The 22,204-nt window shown below is 33.7% G+C and overlaps 2 protein-coding genes across 5 annotated transcripts in view; one reads left to right on the forward strand and one right to left on the reverse strand.

The window, feature by feature from the left end:
• Nucleotides 1-22,204, reverse strand: part of LOC145259076 (dimethyladenosine transferase 1, mitochondrial-like) — a 248,508-nt gene that overhangs the window by 91,266 nt on the left and 135,038 nt on the right. The window lies entirely within an intron of this gene.
• Nucleotides 1,675-22,204, forward strand: part of LOC145259077 (dual specificity protein phosphatase 23-like) — a 152,417-nt gene continuing 131,887 nt past the window's right edge. For 2 of the 4 annotated variants that reach the window (XM_080116710.1, XM_080116712.1), the window contains exon 1: nt 1,691-1,820. The gene's annotated coding sequence lies outside the window, so the exon portion shown is untranslated. Of the gene's footprint in view, nt 1,821-22,204 lie in introns of all 4 variants that reach the window. The other 2 variants (XM_080116711.1, XM_080116713.1) reach the window with 2 other exon arrangements.

A 22,204-nucleotide genomic window follows, 5' to 3' on the forward strand; every position in this document is an offset into this window, starting at 1 on the left:
AGAGCTCCAATGAAGATGAAGTAAGACAGCCAATCCCCCTTTGTAGGAGTGCCCGCAACAACAAACCATGTCTACAATGTCATATGTGTGATCTGGAGACCAGGGGGAGTGTAGAGTTGAACGTAATAAGCAAAGAAGAAAGCATCCACGTGTGTGTGCATTATGTGGCTATACGACTTATCTTCAAGTGGGATCTGAGAGAGAAAGAGAGAGAGAGAGAGAGAGATTAAAGATGGTGGCCGTGGCTTGATAAGGTGTAGTCTCGTGGAATTGCCTGAGATCACACTGCCCACTGCACACATATGCAAATGGAATGGAGTCAGTTTTTTTTAATAAAATGCTTGTTGGCAGAGGTGGGAGGGGGGGAAGAACACTTGCTGGGAGTAGAGAGAGAAAGTTGTGAGTGACAGTGATGAAGTTCAGATGTAATGTGAACAAACATCTTGCTACTCATCTCCCTTCATAATGTCCCTGCAACTTATGTCCCCGATAGTAGACCCCTGCTTCAAAGTGGCCCTGTGTCTTGTTTGTAGTGAAAATTGAATTTAAAAAAAAAAAAAAAAAAATTCTAGCTGTACTTTTTTGTTTATTTTATTTATTCATTTATTTTTTGCTGTTTATCAACCCATTTATCTGCACATCGAAATACATTACACGGTTGAACGATAAATTTGTCGCCCTAAAAAAAACAACAACAACACTACAACTTTATTTTAAAACTTTTATTGAAAAAATCAATTCATGTAACTTGATTATGTAGTAGAGCTGACAACTATTCAATGTAGCCGCCTTCAGCCTCAATCATCGCCTCAATATGGGTCCAGAACTGGGAAAAAGCCTTTTCCACAAGTGCCAGGGGGAGCCCGGCAAATACTCAGCGGATGGCAGCAATCAGGCTGGCTTTGGTGTTGTGAGAAGTTGTTCTCGACGTATGACCAAACAAAGTAGTCCAGCGGGCTCAGATCAGGAAAGAAGGGGGACCAGAGAAAGAAGGGTACAAAATCATAGCACTCCTTCTGAAGGTCTCTTTGTATTTGCGGACCGGTGCGGAGTCCTGCTGCCACACTCAGGATCTGCCAGCGGCCACCTGGTTGCACCAAGAGATCACCACACTCTTCAACACATTCAGATACACTTTGGTTTTGATTTTCAACCGACTTTGAAGATATGAGGTGAAATGATGTGGCCCTCACTTGAAACTACACCAATGACCATAACTGTGGCCGGAAACTTTGTTGAGCTGTGCCCTCAAGCATTGAACTGTCCGGATTTGCATTTTGAGGGTGCTGGCAATGGTCCTGTTGTCATAACTTGGATCAATAGTGAGCATGGGTTGAATAGCAGCGCATCTCCGATCTCGCTCGATGAACATTGTGTCACTTTCAGACACGATAGAAAGCTTCTATTACTCTTGGGATTTGTACACAACTGGCAGACTAGTAGATGGTCTGTAACAAAAAAAAAAAAAAAAAAAAAAAAAAATTTCATCAAATTGAAAATGAAATCATGTCGCTTTGCTAGAGCGACAATTTTATCGTTCCACCCTGTATATGTAGCCAGGAATGGCACTACAATCTGGTAACAATAAACATACGACAGATTATCTCGAACTGTGTCGAGGTTGTAACCTCGACTCGTAACCTGAACTAACATCTGGATGAAGAATTTGTATTTGCTTTTGGAGAGTTACCTCCCTTACGCCGAGACCCTGCTGCTGCTGCTGCTGCTGCTGCTGCTGCTGCTGCTGCTGCTGAAATTGTACTTCTATTCTTCAACCATCATCAGATGACGCGGACTTCTACCGACGGACTTCGCTTGCGGTAAGTCCAATTTCAAATCTATACATTTATTTCTCATTTTTATTATTCCATTCCTTTATGTATATATATATATACCTGCCACCCCTTCTCTCCTTAGTGAACCGTAATATTTTATTCCTCTTTTAAAAATATCTGAGCGTTTTTTTTTTTTGTTTTTTTTTAAGTGGCTTTTTTCAGTCTCCATCTCCGTCTCGCACCTTGCCCTCAAGCGCGACACGCGCTTGCCTTTCTCCGTTTTTCATAAAATTCTAATAACGCGATCGCATATGCCTGTACGCTTATCGCAGATGCGCAATTTTAATAGATCCACAGTAAATAATTTTATTTTTTTTTTTTTTAATAAAAATTTTTACTTACTTTTAGTGGAACATTTACGAAAATCGAAAATAAAGATAAAAAACTAAAACGAATATTAAAAAAAAAAAATGTAAACACGTCTAGCTTTTTCGCAGCACGTACAATTAGCAACCCCGAACACACCTTATTTATTTGATGAATAAGAACAGGCGACCCGAAGTCCGCAGCAAACAGTGTCTGATTAAAAAAGAAAAGAAGTATTATATATATATATATATATATATATATATATATATATATATATATATATATATATATATATATATATATATATATATATTCTTATATCAAATAATAAATAAAATCTTATTGTTTCAGTTTTGTAAAAAAATATTACTTCATGAAATATCTGTTTGTTTGTTGTTGTTGTTGTTGTTGTTACTTTAGAAAAATAAAATAATTTTTTTTATATGCCACTACTGCGGACTTCGAGTCACCTGTTCTTCTGAGTGATTCATTCACCATTTATTATCAGTTGTGTTTGTGTTGTTGAACGGGACCTCCAAGAAACATTCAATCGACTCACGGACAAGATCACATGTGTCTGTCTGTGTGTCTCTCGCCTATACGTAACTTTGATAAAAATATAGAAGTATTATTTCGTTTTGTTAATCGGATATTTACTGAAAACAAAAATAAAATTAAGCGAAAATTAAATCGATTTTTTGGTTTATACTTCTGCAGTTTACGGAACGTACTATTTATTTACTTATTTTTGCTTGTTTTAGATACGATTTTGTTTTACGGTGTCTTGTTTATATTAATAGGGGGAGGTGAAGAATGGGTTTAAAAAATTTTTATGCCCTTCCCCATCGCCATGTTAAGAATGGGTTTTTAAATGATGTTATTATTTCAAGACGGTCCGTATTCTGCATAAGTACTAGTTTTTTTTTGTTTTGTTGTTTTTTTTTTCTTAGAAACTTGACTATTTTGAATTATTTTTCTATAAACACCGGGTAGAAACAGCTTGTGACACACACACACACACACACACACACACACACACACGTCTGATTAAATACGACAGAGTTTTCTTTCTGCTTTATTTTTCTGTTCATTTTCTCGATCTGCTGAGCATTTTTTCTCGTTTCAATTGGTAAGTTGTGTATTAGGTTGAGTTTTTTGTCAATCAATTTCATCGAGCGCTTTCGACCATTGATCGTCGTCAGGAGCAATTTTGTTGTTATTAAACTTACCAACTGAAATGAGAAAAAATGCTCAGCAGATCGAGAAAATCAACAGAAAAATAAGAAAGAAAGAAAACTCTGTCGTATTTAATCAAACGTGCTTAACGACTTCCTGCTAATATATATATATATATATATATATATATATATATATATATATATATATATATATATATGCAGGAAGTCGTTAAGCACGTTTTTTATTTTATTTATATAGTTTTCTTTCTTTTTTATTTTATATATATATATATATATATATATATATATATATATATATATATATAATCCAAATATATACTGTCCCAGAAACCGTTAGTATAAATGGCTAATTTGCGCACAGACGCACACATATATAATTTTTAAAATATAATTATCCATTGACTTATGTTTCGTCGTCTACGATTCATCAGAGTGGCTGATTCATAGACGACGAAACACGTGTCAGTGGATAATTATATTTTAAAAATGACACATATGCAGCTCCCCATTTGGGGTTGCCAAAATTGGTTAAAGTGAAAAATGATCCCCCCACCTCCAAAAAAAAAGTACTTTCGTATATATAATTGAATTCATTCAAAAATATCGCAAAACAAAAACAAATAACATTTATATATAAAAAGTGGTGGACAAATGTTTGTTTAAAATAAATAGACGTGGTTCGATCGGTTGAACAACTGACTGTCAACGCGATGGTTTTAGGTTCAATCCTCGGCTTGGGAGAGGTGCTAGTGGCTAGTCTAGCGACACTGATGAATTGTGATACAACGAAACAGGGCTGTATGTCGATGACTACAAATTATATATTTCGCCCTATCTACCGCTCATCAGCACGACTGACTATACTGAGATTTGATTAAAAACACTACACACATACACATGAACACTGAAAACACGCACTCAAAAATTCAGATCAACATGTAAGCATATGTTTCAGGCCGAGAACGCACTCAAAAAATGAATGTTTTTTTTTTTTATTATTTTTTAAAAATTATATTTCTAAACAAATCGCTACCCGGCTATCTTCAGTAATATTTGATCTCGTTGAAGCGGTAGGTCATTTTGGGAAAAGTTGGTTCCTTTTTCTTTCTTTCTTTTTTTTTTTTCTTCAGTATATAATTAGTAGAGGCCTCTCTACAGGAAATCTCAAAAAGGGGAATAAATTAAGTGTACTAATTTCGTTTAATAAATTTATTTTTGTTGTAATAAAATCAGAAAAGACTTGAATACAATTAGAATATTTATGAAAAACTTGAATACAATTAGAATATTTATGAAAGTACACGAATAAGAATTTCTTTGTTTTTCTCTGAAAAAAAAAGGGGGGGTCGTATTTAACTTGGTAGAAGTTATTTTATTCATTAATATTATAAAATTCCTGATGACGTTTGTTTAATAACGTCGATTTTCACCAAACTACGGATCACGATAACACCACTAAATTCACTTTTTTTTTTATTACATAGACATCACCACTTATCAAGGCCCAGTGGCCACTCGAGGATAAAGGTTAAAGAGTGTACAGTAGTCGATTGGACAATATAGTAATTGTCAGTAATGGAAATTCAGTAAATTTGTTAACTTGAGGGGAACGGCTTATCAAGAACTTGTTTACACTGGACTTGAAGACAACCATATTGTAGTCAGCTGGAAAGCAAGTAAACGGGAGACAGTTCCACAGGCATGCACTTCTAAGAAAGAAGCTTTGTTCATGGAATCTACGTTTAGGTTTAGACACAGATAAAGAGTGTGTGGAATTATAGTGTTTTTAGCTAGAGGAGTGTTTCTTGTGAAAGTTTGGCGTGGAGGGCGTAGATTGAAGCTCAGTCGAGCACTCGAGCACTTGCCATGAAAATAACGATAAAGCAAAGACAAACTCGCTACATCTCTTCTGTGAGAAAGAGGTTGCAGGGAAGATAAAAGGATATCTCCTACGAGGCAATTTATTATTATTTAATTTATTAAAGCTCTAGGTGATAAATCCCGTTCCTCCTATTGAGCTGATCTTATGTCTGCAGCAGTGCAGCATAGCGACTGGTGTGAAAGTTATTCTTGAAGAAGTTGCTAGTGACATGTTTATTTACCTTTTCTTAACCATCATTCCTTTCTATAAATACTAACGGTGGGGTGACATGGGGGCTTTGCCGGGTCATAAAATACGCTTAAATATAAGCAGAGTTTGTATTTATTATCACTGAGCCCATTTTCAATTGAATATTATATTGTACCTAATATGTTTTTTATTTGTTTTTGTTAGCGATACTTTTTTAATGAATTCGATTATTTATACGAAAGTGCATTTTTACCTAAATGCGAGTTACGAATAATTTTCCTTTTGACAATTGTGGTACCCCTTAAATGGGGAGCGGCGACGCTCAGCGGCGTTTTTTTTTTTTTTTTTTTTTTTTAATATAATTATCCACTGACACGTACGACGAAACACGTGTCAATGGATAATTATATTTTTAAAATAATATTGTATCTAATATATAGTACTGATTTCGAATCGAAAGTTAAAAAAAAAAAAGAAAGTGATTTGTGTGCTATCAGCTAGAATCGAAACCATAACATTTAGGCTAAATTAGCGCTCTCCAGCTGTGTTTCCTACCGTTTGGGCTATCAACAGATAGATAAGAAAGGTTAATTCACAGCTTGAAGTAGTTTGATTTAAAAATTAAACTACCTCTAGCTGTGAATGAATTTGCGCAAGCGCAAAACTAATAGAAATATGTCGGCAAGTCGAAATGAATATTTTGTATTTCAACAAATTTCGACATTTTTTGTACACGTTATTCATCCAAACAAAGATTTTACTTGTTATAAATCATCCTTGGTGTATGATTATTATTTCCTGTTAATTTCAGTGTTATGTTTTGTTTTTTTCATTTTCACCTCAAATAAGGCACAGTACCACTTTGATGTGGGGGGGGGGATGTTACTATCTGGAACATAATTTGCAGAGATACTATGTAGGGAGTTGAGCAGCAAGATATCGGTTTATATTACACTTGAACTTCTGTGTGTCAGTACAGTCAGGGAAGCAGAACCCGAAAGAAAATTCCAAAGTCCAGCAGTTCTAAGAAAGAAACTATTAGAGTAGACGACTTTCTGGCATCTGGGGATCTCTACTGTGTAGGGGTGGGATTTTGCTGATTGTCGGGTTTGTCCGGGGGTATTTACGTCGAGGAGGTACAAGGGCTTGTAGTTCGTCAGAGCACCTCCCATTAAAATACTTGCAAACCAGACAGAGGGATGCAACATTTCTTCGATGGGCCAGAGGTTGAAGCCTAGCTGACAGTGTGGAACCTATTAGGTTAGCGACTGTCTTTTGAACCTTGTTCGAGAGTGGTGAGAGACTAGTAGCAGATGCACCAGCCCAAATGTGGAAACAATACTCCATACATGGGTGTGACCAGTAGTTTAAGGGTTTATCGGTTAAATATTTACACACAGACGTACATTTGTGGTGCTAGTGCATTGTACGAACCGGAAGTCAGTAATTTCTCGTAAATGTCCGCTCGGCCTCGACCGGTACTTGATATGCCCACCGAATATGCCGAGCAAGTACCCGAGCAGCACGAGCACCGTTAAAAACGCTCGGAAACCAGTTCTAATTGTTGTTTTGTTTTTTTGTTTTGTTTTTGTTTTTGTATTTTCAAGTTAAGTTTGAGTTTTACGATAATTTTTTTTTTTTTTATCAAACTGTTACTTGAAAGTACAGAATAGTTACAAAACACCCTCCCATCCCTATGTTAAGAATGGCGTTCTAAGTAATAACATTATTTCAGTGCAGTAATATATATGTGAAAATACCTGCCATTGTTGGTTTGAGCCATACAACCGGACATTTACGAGAAATCCGGTTCGTAATATGTGTGTGTGTGTGTGTGTGTGTGTGTGTGTGTGTGAGAGAGAGATTTTTGTTTTCGCTTCAGCATTTCTAGGTTGCTGCACATTCATGAGCATATTTTGGTCAGCCAGTTACGAGTGAGATATATATTATTTGTACATCGTGTGTTTTACACTATGGAAATATTGATAGGAGATTCAGTTACATTTAGTATCTTTAGCCCCGCGGGTTGAGTTTCCAGTGTTTCTGCGAAACCGAAAGTATCGACGAAAAACCAAGCATAGTGTGAATTGAAATCGTATATGTATATTGATGATGATGATGATGATGATGATGATGATGATGATGATGATGATACAGACTTTGCACACATATGCATCATCATTATCAACAGCAGCATCACGCAGGTGATGCAAGGAGAGAGAGAGATGATGACTCAGAAGCAGATGCTATTTTTGCCTAACGAAATAAACACTTAGCTTTCGTAAAACTTCCGTTTCACGTCGATACGTTATAAAAACAGAACGAATTCTGGCTGCAAACGTTTTTGTTTTATCTTTTAAATATTTTTTAATTTCATTTCATATTTTTTATTTAATATTTTTTGATCTAATAAATTTTTAGTGGTTTGCATGGTTTCGAGAATTCTAGTTTCTTCTTCTTCGTCGTCAGTTAGGTTTTTGTGTGTGGTTTTGCTTTTTGGATTTATTTGCTTCTCCCCTGAGCAAATTAGGCACAAGGCCGTTTTTTAATGTGGAGAGTGAAGGGGAAATGGGGACCAACTCCCCGGGGAGTAGGGGAGCTGGATAGTGACAATTGGTATGAAGGGTTTTCTCTACAGTGACCAATAACTGATGGCTCAAAAGCAATGGTCTTATATATGGGTTTGTCCCCACATATGGTCGTTGAAATTCCCACCCAGCCCCCGCAGGGGCCAGGTGGGACTTGTGTGTGGCTTTGCTTGTGCATGTAGAAATAATCCCCCATGGCGAGCTTTTTCTTATTAAAAAAAAAAAAAAAAAAAAAAAAAAATCCACCACTTATGAAGGCCAGGAAGCCACTCGAGGATAAGGGTTAATGAGTGTACAGTAGTCAATGGGAAAACATTGTAGTAATCGTTAGTTGTGGAAATTTGGTAAATTGGATTACTGAAGGGGACAGCTCATCAAGAACTTGTTTACGTTGGACTTGAAGACGACCATATTGTAGTTAGCTGGAAAGCAGGAAAACGGAAAAGTTCCACAGGTGTGCAGTTCTAAGAAAGAAGCTTTTTTCATGGAATCTACGTTTAGGTTTAAGCACAGATAAGGAGTGTGGGAAAATATTGATAGTGGTTTTAGCGAAACAAGTGTTTTTCGTGAAAGTTTGGCAAGGAGAAAGGAACCATAGATTGGAGCCCAGACGAGCACTTGCCAAGAAAATATCGATAGAGCAGAGATAGGCTCACGTTTCTTCTGTAGGAAAGAAGTTGCAGGGGAAAGAAAAGGGCGTTCCCTACTAGGCTACTAATAAGTTCGATAAAATATAGTAACGAGTTACAAAAAAACGAAATGCGATCACACAAAACGAGACCCATGTTCCTGAAACGGAAAAGGAATATATATATATATATATATATATATATATATATATATATATATATATATATATAGTACGGCATAATGATGTTGACACACTGGTTCCCACTGGATCGGATCACCAATGTTAAGCAACGTTGAGCCTAGTCAGTACTAAATGGGTGACCATTTGAGACTACCAGGTGCTGTATGTGCTCTCCGCTTATCTCGGCATTGTTTGCAGTCGTCCGGGACTTCTCCTTGCCACTGGACTCAAACAGTGCTGATTCAGGATAGGTGTGGTTGGTGATTCCACAACACCTGTTTCACAATTACACGTGCAGCTGCCACTACAAGGGGTATCCTTTGTCTTTCGAGACTGAACAAAGGCATCGATATATCTATATTATTGATATAAGCAAAATTATATGGTCGCGATACTGGACATGCAAATGTTTCAGACAGATGGTCGGCAAGTGAATTAAAGGAATAAATTATAAGATGGTCAACATCAGGAATTTTGGAATATAACTTTTTGTCATTTATTCTCTCTCTCTCTGTCTCTCTCTCTGTCTGTCTGTCTCTCTCTCTCTCTCTCTCTATATATATATATATATATATATATATATATCATTTAAACACTACCGTGTTTGAATATATGGTTAAGTGTTAGTTTCACTCATTTAGAACTGCTTTAAAGCTTCACTGCTCACCAATTTTGCGATCAATTTTCAAATAATTTTTACAGTCCATAGGTCACCTTCTCAGCTATATTTTGAAAAAAAAAATTCAATTTTCGTTCAATAAAACAAAAGTTAGAATAAAATTACTGGTGTTCAAAAGTTCTCATAATCTGTAAGGAACGGAGAGACGTTTTTTTTTTTCTGATTGGCTGTTGGTTACCATAGCAACCAAATCTTTACGCTACCTCAAATCGGCTGGGAACAGCGGAGAGGATGACGTAACAGGATATAAAAAAGAGGAAAGTTCTCCCAGGTTTGTAGCATAGTGCTAACGTAGGAAAAAAATGGGGGTACTCAACTCTCAAAGATAACAATTTTAGAGTGGGGATAACTTTTCTATATAAATCTAACGAAAAATGAACACCCACTTCTTGGCCACCTAGCATTCAACGAGACATGTTAGCCCTAGCATTTTTTTCAAGTTTGGTGACTGTAAGGGCGGCAAAGCATGAGAAAATAATTTTTTTTTAGGGGGGGGGATGAGAAAATTAAATTTGAAACATAAAATAACGATAAATTTCATTAAAAAATTTTTTTGGTGGGTGTGATGATCGGGGGGGGGGGTGAGAATAAAATTTGAAACATAAAAAAACACGATAAATTGAATTAATTTTTGGTAAATGTGACCTGGTACATCACCACACAACCTACCTTTAAAAACTTGTTTTCTAGAGGTTTTCGGCTGTGCTGAAAACGAATATCGCATTAAAAGTTGGGGCCAGCAACTAGTTTTCACGATATTGCTAACATACATTTCCGCATGTTTCATGTAGTAATGTACATGGCGGCCATGTTTGTTTATGCCGCGCACAGAAACGGGGGGGGGGACGACGTAATGAAATTACAAGATAATGAGGAGTTAATTTTTTGAATTAAAAATAACCGAAAAAAAAAAAAAGGAAAATAATAAATAAATAAATATGATTTTTATTTTCTGGAAAAAAAGAATAAATAAATAAATTTAAATAAAAATGGGTAATTATGGCTTGGTAGACCACCACAAAGACTACCTTAAAAAAAACAAAAAAAAACTAGGGGGTTTCAGGTGTGCTGAAAACGAATATCGAATTTAAAGTTTTTCTCAAATAAGTAGTTTTCCGGATATTACGCAATGTAATTCTTTGTTATATGTGGTGGCCATTGTTTTATGCGCAAGCGCGCACATATTTTTTCCCCCGTCTTGTAGTATATTTACATATTTCAAAAGTGCTTTTCTTAAGATTACATACGTTGTACTGGGTGCTTATTCAAATTGGCACTCATGGCGGCAATTAAAAGTAAAGAAAATGCAGAAAAGTCTGTAGAATGTACGCACTCGTTACAGAACGAAGATGTCATATTCCAAAAATTACGTAATTTGATCAAGTAGTTTCTTTTTTTTTTTTTTTTTTTCAAAAAATTCAAATTTTACGACTAAACGAGTCGTAGTGTTTTCGTCGGCCATGATTAAATCCGATGAAATAAGGGGGAGACAATTCAAATCCCTTGCTGATCTAATGTTGTAACAAAGTTTTATTTAATTTTGAAGTGTCATCCTTGATTTCTTTTCCATACGCGTATATGCAAGCCAATTCAGGTCAAAGCTGTTTCTTTTTTCACTCCAGTCATATTTGACAGAAGGTGTACTCTTATCGTTTCATATTTCCCAGCTGTTGTTCTCAAATTTTCCAAACGCGTAAATTATTCTTTAAAAAAAAAAAAAAAAAAAAAAAAAAAAATCGATCAACCCAAAACATCGATTTTCTATCAACATGTGAATTTTCTGAAGTCAAAGTAATTAAGATTAATAAATAATAATTAAATATTATTTATCGAATAGTCAAGTAGGTTTCTTTTTCTGAAGGCTCATACAGCTTGTTTATATACTGACAGGTTCGAACCTACAACTCAGGGCGTTCATTCTTTTTGCCGACTGTTTTCCTCATTTTACTAGTTTTTGCTGTTTCACTACGTTTTGGTCAACTCATCCTCTGGCCTTCTTCATGTATTCAATCTTTTCAGGACAAAATTTTAAAAATGTGAGGTTTCACTTAAAAAAAAAAAATCAACGTGGTTTAAAAAAAAAAAAGGTTTTAAACTTTTGACTTTACAAGTAAATTTGCATTCTTTTTTTGTTTGTTTTAAATTAGATTATTTTATTTATTGATATTTTATCTTCAATTTGTGATATATAAATCTGAGGTGAGAAAATTAATGATTTTCATTTTAATAGACATTTCGGGTTTGTATTACTGTACACATAGATTCGAAAAAGTTGTCAAAAAAAACAAAAAACAAATATATAACAAATAAATGTTATACAAGGCAAGATAAGTTACTTTTCTACCTAACTGGATATATTTTTCGTGTTTTTATTCAATGTAACATGTTTATTCAGCTCGAAAACCATACAGTGTTTACCGATGTATTGGAAAATTCAAAATGGCGCCCGACACTCTCTTTAACACGGTAAGTTCAGGAAAAGATGTTATAAATAATAAACTAGACAAAATACTGTTAGAAATTCGCTGATTATATGTTACCGTGACGTAAGTTGACATATATTCGGTGTTTTTTTAATAGTATTTTGTCTAGTTTATTATTTATAACACCTTTTCCCAAACTTACTATGTTAAAGAGTGTTGGGCGCCATTTTGAATTTTCCAATACATCGGTAAACACTGCATGTTTTTCGAGCTGAATAAACATGTTACATTGAATAAAAACACAAAAAATATATCCAGTTAGGTAGAAAAGTAACTTATCTTGCCTTTGATAACATTTATTTGTTATATATTTGTTTTTTGACAACTTTTTCGAATCTATGTGTACAGTAATACAAACTCGACATTTCAAAATTGGGGGGGGGTATAAAAAAAAACGCTTGTCTAGAATATTATATTCAGTTTATTGGAAAGAGCATAAAATTTAACATTAAATCTGAAAATATTGTAAAAATTGAACCCATAGAAAAATATTTGATAGATTTTTAAAGTGAAAAAATTGAAAAACATTTAACTTGTAAAATTCAATTCATTTTATTACGTAAAAAAAAAATGGCTGGTTGAACGCGCAGACCGGCACTTTGTAAGAACTGTTTTTTTTTTTTTTTAATAAAAAAATAATATTTCTATTATTTTTCAAAAAAACTTTAATAGTTTATTTTGGAAGTATATTAAAAACATTAAACAAACCACTTTAAAAAGAGAAATTACGAGTTTTGTATATTTTATTCGCAATTTTGTGTTAAGGGTGTCAAAAGTTCCCCCAAAATTCTGACGCACCTATTGTTTCACCACGTTTTGGTCAACTCATCCTCTGGCCTTCTTCAGGTGATTAACCGCAATGAGATAAGAATGCTGAGTCTTGTAACCGTATCCCCAGTAATTACTGCCTTCCATAGTTGTTGTTGTCTCACCACGTTTTGGCCAACTAAACCTCTGGCCTTCTTTGGTAGGATTGAAACCGCTATCTTCAGAAAATGCTCACCTAAACCCGTAAAGATTCAACGCCTCTATCCACTGTGCCACGGGGCCCCGAAACGTAGTGAAAAAACAACAACTATGAAGATGAGGATAACAGTCCACAATAAGAATGAATACACAAAGTATGAAAGCTCATGTCAAAGGATTCCAAAAAATAAATAAATAAAAAATAAATAAATAAAAAATAAATAAATAAAAAAATAAATAAATACAGCCTTGGAGTTTGTAATCCATGACATTAAATCACAGTATGATATCACCTTTTTTTTTTCTTTTTTTTTTTTTACAAAGGAGTCACCATTTATCAAGGCCCGGAGGCCACTCGAGGATAAGGATTAATGAGTGTACGGTAGTCAATGGGACAATATCGTAGTAATCGTTAGTAGTGGAAATTTGGTAAATTGGATTACTTTAGGGGATGGCTCATCAAGAACTTGTTTACGTTGGACTTGAAGACGCCCATATTGTAGTCAGCTGGAAAGCAGGCAAACGGAAGAGAGTTCCACGGGCGTGCAGTTCTAAGAAAGAAACTTTGTACATGGAATCTACGTTTAGGTTTGGGCACATGTTATTTTATTTATTTATTTTTTTATTTATTCATTTGTTTATTTATTTATTTATTTATTCATTTGTTTATTTATTTTTTCATTTGTTTATTTATTTATTTGTTTATTTATTCATTTGTTTATTTATTTATTTATTTGTTTATTTATTTATTTGTTTATTTATTTATTTGTTTATTTATTTATTTGTTTATTTATTTATTTGTTTATTTATTAGTTTATTTATTTATTTATTTATTTATTTGTTTATTTATTTATTTATTCATTTATTTATTTATTCATTTATTTATTTGTTTATTTATTTATAGTTCTCTAGCAACTAAAAAAAACAAAAAAAAACCGTAAAAATTTGAAAGTTTAATCCTGAGCTTCATTTTACTTTGGAAATTGATTCTCGCAAGAATTGATCTGAACTTTATAAATTTTTTTTTTATTTTTAACATTACTAGTTGTGTTCGGATGATCAATCAGAATCGGGAATCAGAAAAAAAAAAAAAAAAATATATATATATATATATATATATATATATATATATATATATATATATATATATATATATATATATATATAACAGAAAAACAACGGAACATTTTGGGTTATCGGAATCGGAAAAATTTGTGTCTACTTTCTGATGCCAAAAACGATTCTTTTAATTATCTTTCTTTCTTGGATTTTGTTTTAAAGCAAAATCTTCCACTGCTGGTAGTAATGATAAAATAATTAATATTTATTGATTTTAAACGACCAGTAAAACTAAAATCTATAGATCACCGCCCCATTAGTTTTTTTTTTTACATTTGAGAAAATATCTTCAAATTTAAGATGCGTTTTTACGTTAATCAGGAGAAAATAACTTTTTAGTTAAATGTTTAGAGATGTATAAAGAATTAGAATCGGTAATTGTATCGGAATCGGGAAAAATATTTGAATATCTCATCACTAATTATTACACACCAGGATCCTTCTAGCACTCGTGAAGATATCTGACTGCTGATGCAATTCTCTATCTTTATAAAAGACAAGTACGTCCAAGGATGGAGTGCTGCTGCCACATCTGGGCAGGAGCTGCTAAAAACAGCCTATCCTGCCTTGACAGAGTACAAAATAGACTTCGTGGCTTAGTGGGGGATGCCCTTTTCTCTTCCCTGCAGCCTCTCTCCCACAGAAGAGACGTTGCAAGCCTGTCTTTGTTTTATCATTATTTCCATGGCAAGTGCTCGTCTGAGCTCCAATCTCTGGTCTCCCCTCGCCAATCTTTCACGATAAACACCCATCTAGCTGAAACCACTGTCAATAATTTTCCCCACTCTTTATCTGTGCCAAAATCAAAACGTATATTCCATGAACAAAGCTTCTTTCTCAGAAGTGCACAACTGTGGAACTCTCTTCCGTTTGCCTGTTTCCCACCTGACTACAACTTGGATGTCTTCAAATCCAACATAAACAAATTCCTGATGAACTGCTCCCTTAAGTAAGACACTTTATCAAATCTCCATTACTAACGGATTACTACGATACTATCCCATTGATTATTGTATACACAATAATCCTTATCCTCGAGTGGCCTCCGGGCCTTGATAAATGGTGACTATTATTTATTTATTACTAGATATTTTGCTTCTGGTGTACCCACTGTCAAATTCGAACCTACAACCATGGAGTTTGTTTACTAGTGGATCCGCTGACGAAACCACATGAAGGTTGCCAACATCCTAACTAAAAGTGTTTTTATGGAACAAACTGGATTCGAACTCGGTGCATCTAGGTTATCGGTTTGTGTCGTTAACCACTTAGCCACTGTCATAGGTTAGGCCGATATTATGTCACCTAAAAACCCTCGAAATACTACAAAGAATCTAAAATTTGAGAAAAATTGTGAAGTTAAGGGATGTTGGGCCTGGCCAGTGTTGAAATCTCGACAGAACTTATGTGTTGACCTAACACTTAAAAAAAAAAAAAAAAAAAAAAAATTTACTTGTCTATGCTGAGAGGTGAAAGTTGAAAAGGTTAATCATTCTGAAATATTAGTATCAGTCACGGCTCAAACAATGGAACATCGTTTTAATAATTGTAAACATTAGCACGATAAATAAAAGAGCAAACCTGTCAAATGTCAGTCATTGTTTTCAAAAATATGACGATGAATCGACGATGGCTCAAGGAGGAAAATTGCTAATGAGATACAAATAGAGGTGGACGTGATTTTTGTATCTAATCTATATATTAATACACGATTAATATACGATAGTGTGTTATTTTGTGTGTCACTCCTCCATTCTCATTCCATATCTAAATGTTAAGCCAGTTTTTATCTATATATTTATTTTTTTTTTACATAAGACTCACCACTTATCAAGGCCCGGAGGCCACTCGAGGATAAGGGCTATAGAGTGTACAGTAGTCAATGGGACAATATCATAGTAATCATTAGTAGTGGAAATTTGATAAATTGGATTACTTAAGGGGAAGGGCTCATCAAGAATTTGTTTACATTGGACTTGAAGACGACCGTATTGCAGTCAGTTGAAAAGCAGGCAAACAGAACAAAGTTCCACAGGCATGTAGTTATAAGGAAGAAGCTTTGTTCATGGAATCTACGTTTAGGTGTAGGCACAGATAAAGAGTGGGGGAAATTATTGATAGTGGTTTCAGCTAGACGAGTGTTTCTTGTGAAAGTTTGGTGAGGGGGGACCATAGATTGGAGCTCAGACGAGCACTTGCCATGAAAATAACAATAAAGCAGAGACAGGCTTGCAATGTCTCTTCTGTGAGAAAGAGGTCGTAGGGAAGAGAAAAGGGCACCCCCTACTAGGCTATGAAGTCTATTTTGAACTCTGTCAAGGTAGGATACGGCCTATATTTACGTTTTGTATGATTCTAGCCCTTCTCCTCTACTGATGAGAAGCACTTAACTTCGAAATGCCATAACCTAAAGAGGTTTCTTTGAGTTTGTATTACTGTACACATAGACTCAAAAAAGTTGTCAAAAAAACAAATATATAACAAATAAATCTTATCAAAGGCAAGATAAGTTACTTTTCTACCAAACTGGATATATTTTTTGTGTTTTTATTCAATGTAACATGTTTATTCAGCTTGAAAAACGTACATTGTTACCGATGTATTGGAAAATTCAAAATGGCGCCCGACTCTCTCTTTAACACGGTAAGTTTGAGAAAAAGTGTTATAAATAATAAACTAGACAAAATACTATTAAAAAACTACCGAATATATGTCAAGTTATGTCACGGTAACATATATTGAGCGAATTTCTAACAGTATTTTGTCTAGTTTATTATTTATAACACTTTTTCCCGAACTTACCATGTTAAAGAGAGAGTCGGGCGCCATTTTGAATTTTCCAATACATCGGTAAACACTGTATGCTTTTCGAGCTCAATAAACATGTTATATTGAATAAAAACACGAAAAACATATCCAGTCAGATAGAAAAGTAACTTATCTTGCCTTAGATAAGATTAGATAAGATTTATTTGTTATATATTTGTTTTTTGACAATTTTTTTTAATCTATGTGTACAGTAATACAAACCCGTTTCTTTTCTTTTATTTTCCCTTTTTACCTTTCTTATTACTCTGAAGTTTTTGGAATGAGACAAGTGCATTGCAGCTGGAGGAGATTACTTCGAAAGGGACCAGAGTTTCATGTGTGTACTATCAATAAAAGTGTCTATACGAAAAAAAGTCTGGAAACTTATTGAAGGCAGCTCGTATACTCTAAACATAGCCATTATTAGAACGAAAAAGGGTTGCAGAAATCGTTGTGAATTTTTACAGGTATGGCGGAAGATTATATATTATTTTAATTCTCAGCTCATGTATCTGTTACGCTTACATCTTTTTTCTTCCAAGTGACTGTCGTTTAATTGTTATGACCTTCCATTTCTTGTAATAAATAATTGTACCAAAAATTCTTCATGAGTTTTAGTTTCGATTGTAGCTGAAGAAACTCAAGTTGTTATATATATATATATATATATATATATATATATATATATATATATATATATATTATTTTTAAAATATAATTATCCACTGACATAATAATAACTGACTAAATAATATATATGCTGCTCCCCATTAAGGGGGTACCAGATTGGTCAATGGGAAAATTATTCCCAACAAGCATTTAGGTAAAAATGCGCTTTCGTATAAATTACTTGAATTCATTCAAGCTAACAAAAACAAATAAAAACATCTCTCTCTCTCTCTCTCTCTCTCTTTCTCTCTCTCTCTCTCTCTCTCTCTCTCTCTCTCTCTATATATATATATATATATATATATATATATATATATATCTATATATATATATATCATAAGGTTAAGTTTCGGTTTTCGATTATAGCTGATGGCACTCAAGTCATCTATTTTTTATAAATAATTTTACCAAGAATTCTTCATCAGTTTTGGTTTCGGTTATAGCTGAACAAAGTCATAATATATATATATATATATATATATATATATATATATATATATATATATATATATATATATATATATATATATTGGCTTCGGTTTTGATTATAGTTGTTGCAGGTAAGTCATATGAATATACATTTTTATTTTTTAAATCACAACTTTATAATATATAAGAATCGATAGAAAATTGACTGTATAATAATTATTACGAAATCTACATAAATTAAAATATCATATTTAAGCGTATTTTACAATCGGGCTACGCCAGGCGTCCCTGCTAGCTTAAATAAATACTTTTGCAGTTTTAACAAATGAGCTACAATAATGTCGGGACAAGATCAAAGTGTAGTATCTGTTCTTCAGATGCTGCACTTCTATTTCTTGTTCTCTTTCGGTGGAGGAAAAATCCTTCACCACTGAGACAATTTTTATTTTTGTACCTTTTCTCCACGTTAAAAAACGACCCTGGTGTCTAACTCTGTCCCGTGGGGAGGCATAGTAAATAGGTACAATAATGTCAGGGTGGTTCCTTTACGCTGAACATCCACAGAACCAACATCAATGGAAGAGTCTGATGTGGAATTTCCATAGGTCCTGCTAGTCTATATAAATAAAACGTGTGTGTGTGTGTGTGTGTGTAAATATTTAACCGATAAACTCTTAAATTATTGATCGCATTAACAGAAAACAGTAATCACATACCCAGGTTGGCTTATAACAAGTAAAATCTTTGATGGATGAATAACATGCACAGAAATATGTCGGCAAGTTGAAATGCAAAATGTTCATTTCGACTTGGTAACGGATTTCTATTGCTTTTGCGCATGCGCAAATTCATTCATAGCTTGAAGTGGTTTAATTTTAAGCCTTTCTTATCACCGAGAATCGAAATAGTGGCCAAAAATCGAAATATATAACAAATGTTATCAAAGGCAAAATAAGTTACTCTTTTACCTATCCGAAAAACGTTTTTAGTGGTTTTACTCACTTTAAGACTTTATTCAGGTCGAAAAACATATAGTGTCGAGCGTTACGTGAGAACAAGAAAAATGGCCGCTAAGTGACACCTAAATATTAAACATTTTGATAATGACCCAAAATTAAAAAATATATACAAAAACCCAATATATGTCACGATAACATATATTGGGTGGGTTTTCTAACAGTATTTTGTTTCATTTTAAAGCGTTTATTTAGTTTAAAACGCAAATAGTGCCGAGCACTTGAGTTAGAAAAATGGCGGACATGGCGGACATGACATTTTATCAATATTTTTGTTTTATTTTCGGGTTTTGAGCGATTCCCGGGGATCCTAATGTGGCAGCCTTCTGTTGCGGTCTTTGTATGCATTTTTCGCCGTTTTAGCTTAAGTGCTCACTCTCAGCACTATTTGCATTTCGAAATAAATAAACGCTTTAAAATAAGGGTGCTAATGCAAAGAGTAATTAGCGCTATTTTTTAAATCGTATTTCCACGTTTAACTAAAGTTTTATGATATGTGTGTGTGTGTGTGTGTGTGTGTTTTTTATTCAATTGTAAGGTTAAAGTACAGAATAGGTACAAAACACATGTTCAGAATGGCTTTTTAAATAATAAAATATTATTTCAGCACGGGTCACTCTCTGCATGAGTATCAAAATAAGTTAAAACGCGCATAAACTTATCTAAGTAGGTAGAAGAGTAACTCATCTTGCCTTTATTAGCATTCATTTGTTATATATTTGATTGTTTTTTAACCATATTTTTCGTTCTGTTGTCTACTGTAAAACACACCGTGTTGGCTCTTGTTAAAAATGTCCGCGATGATATCTAGTCCTCTCCCACAGAAAGAACTTACCCACCAGGGTCAGATACTGTGGGATTAAGAAGTCAGCGCCTCCGCCTCACTGAGGCGCCGCCTCAGAGAAGGGGCAATCTGACCCGCAAGAAGTGCCTGGGCAGCCCCGTCGGCATTTCCCGGTGAGGATGCCTCAAGCGATTAGCAATAATCTAACCCCTTCTCAAAGAGTTAAAAATGCCGCAATGTCTTTAACGAAAGTTTAACCTGAAGGTCCGTTCGTTTTTATGGCGTAAAATTAGTTAAGACGTTTTCTTCGTTGAAAAACAATATCTTTGTAACTATGCTGCCGGCATTCAACCTATTTTTAGACGGGAACAGAAACTGATGCTGCTATTTAGATCGATAAAATGCTATTTCTTCATCATTCTGCGCACACGCGTGTAAGAAGGTGAGAAAGGGGATGATGAGTTAAAAAGAAAAAAAAGAAGAGAACGAAGAAAGTTGGAGAGAAAGAAAGGAGAGCGAGATTTAGAAAGAGGGGGATGAAGAGAGAGGGGAGATAGAGAAGCTAGAGACATATATAGGGGAGAAAAATAGGGGGGATAGAGAGAAACGGAAAGGGTTTTTAGACGTTAGGTGGGGGAGAGACATTCGATGAACGGTTGGGGTTCCCTGTCTTTAAATAGCGGTGATTCATTCATCTTTTTTTTTTTTTTTTTTTTTTTTTGGCCGCCGCCACGTTCTGACCACGCTTAAGATAGTGGAAGCATCAACAGCAACAAATATTCTTAAAATGTTTTTATTCAATTTAAAAGTTGAGCTACAAAAACATTATTTCAAACATAAGCGTGACAAACCAACGAAAATGCTATTTCAGATATAAGCATGACAGACAAAAAAAAAACAAACAAACATTATTTCAAACATAAGCATGACAAACCAACGAAAATGCTATTTCAAACTTAATCATGACAGAATATATATAAAAAAAACGTTATTTCAAACCTAATCATGACAAACCAACCAAAATATTATTTCAAACCTAATCATGACAAACCAACCAAAATATTATTTCAAACCTAAGCATGACAAACCAACCAAAATGCTATTTTAAACTTAAGCATGACAAATCAATAAAAATGCTATTTCAAGCTTAAGCATGACGGACGCAAAAAAAAAATGGCTTAAAAAATCTTAAGCACGACAGAGCAGTGTCAGAAATTTCGTGAAAATAGCGAATAATTCCACCCCATCTTTCCAAGCTTATAACTCCTCGAAAAATGCAATTCAAGCCCTAATTTTTTTTTTTCAATTAAAGGAGCAAGGACCAAGATTTCATTAAAAAAAAAAAAAAAAAAAAAAAACGTATTTTTTTTTAAAAAGGTTTTAAACTTCGGACTTTACAGGTAAAATTCTATAAGAACACTATGTTTTTTTTGTTTTAAATTTGAATATATTATGTATTGACCTTTTCTCTTCAATTTGTGAGTAAATAATTATGTACTCATCGGGTTCTAAATTAATTATTATTAGACATTTATAAAATGGGAGGCGTGAATTATTCGACCCCCTGTCTTTCCAAGCTTATAACTCCTCGAAAAATGTAATTCAAGCCCTAATTTTTTTTTTCAATTAAAGGAGCAAGGATCAAGGTTCCATTAAAAAAAAAAAAGAAAAAAACAAATAACGTGGTTTTAAAAAAAAGGTTTTAAACTTCAAACTTTACAGGTAAAATTCTAAAAGAACACTATGTTTTTTTTTTTTAAATTTGAATATATTATGTATTGACCTTTTCTCTTCAATTTGTGAGTAAATAATTATGTACTCATCGGGTTACTAAATTAAGTATTTACTTTTTAATAGACACTTAAAAATTGGGATGGGGGGGGGGTCGTGAATTTAAAAAAAAAAACGTTTGTCTAAAATATTATATTCGATTTATTGGAAAGAACATAAAATTTCACATTGACCCTGAAAATATCGTAAAAATAGAATCAATAGAAAAATTTTGATAGATTTTTAAAATTTAAAAATTGAAAAATATTGAGTTTAAAAATTGAAAAATATTGAGTTCGGAAAATTCATTACTGTTTTAAAAAAAAAAAAAATTTCTATTACTTTTAAAACAACTGTAATAGTTTATTTTGGAAGTATAATCCATAAAGAAAATAAATAACCCACTTTTAACAGAGAAATTCCGAGATTTTTATATTGTATTCGCAGTTTCGTGTTAGGGGTGTCAAAAATTCCTACAAAAATTCTGATAAAGATAACGATATTTCAAACTAAGTAGCACACTACACTACTACAGTCCAGCTAAACAAACAACAAAAACGGATGCACCCAATATTCATTTTATTTTTGGGTATTTTTTACGGCAAAAAGGAGACGAAAATCAAATATATAACAGATAAGTGGGGTTTGTATTACTGTACACATAGATT

The sequence above is a fragment of the Euprymna scolopes genome, chromosome 34 (genome assembly GCF_053919585.1).
Source record: "Euprymna scolopes isolate OS-2025 chromosome 34, ASM5391958v1, whole genome shotgun sequence".
NCBI classification, from domain to species: Eukaryota; Metazoa; Mollusca; class Cephalopoda; order Sepiida; family Sepiolidae; genus Euprymna; species Euprymna scolopes.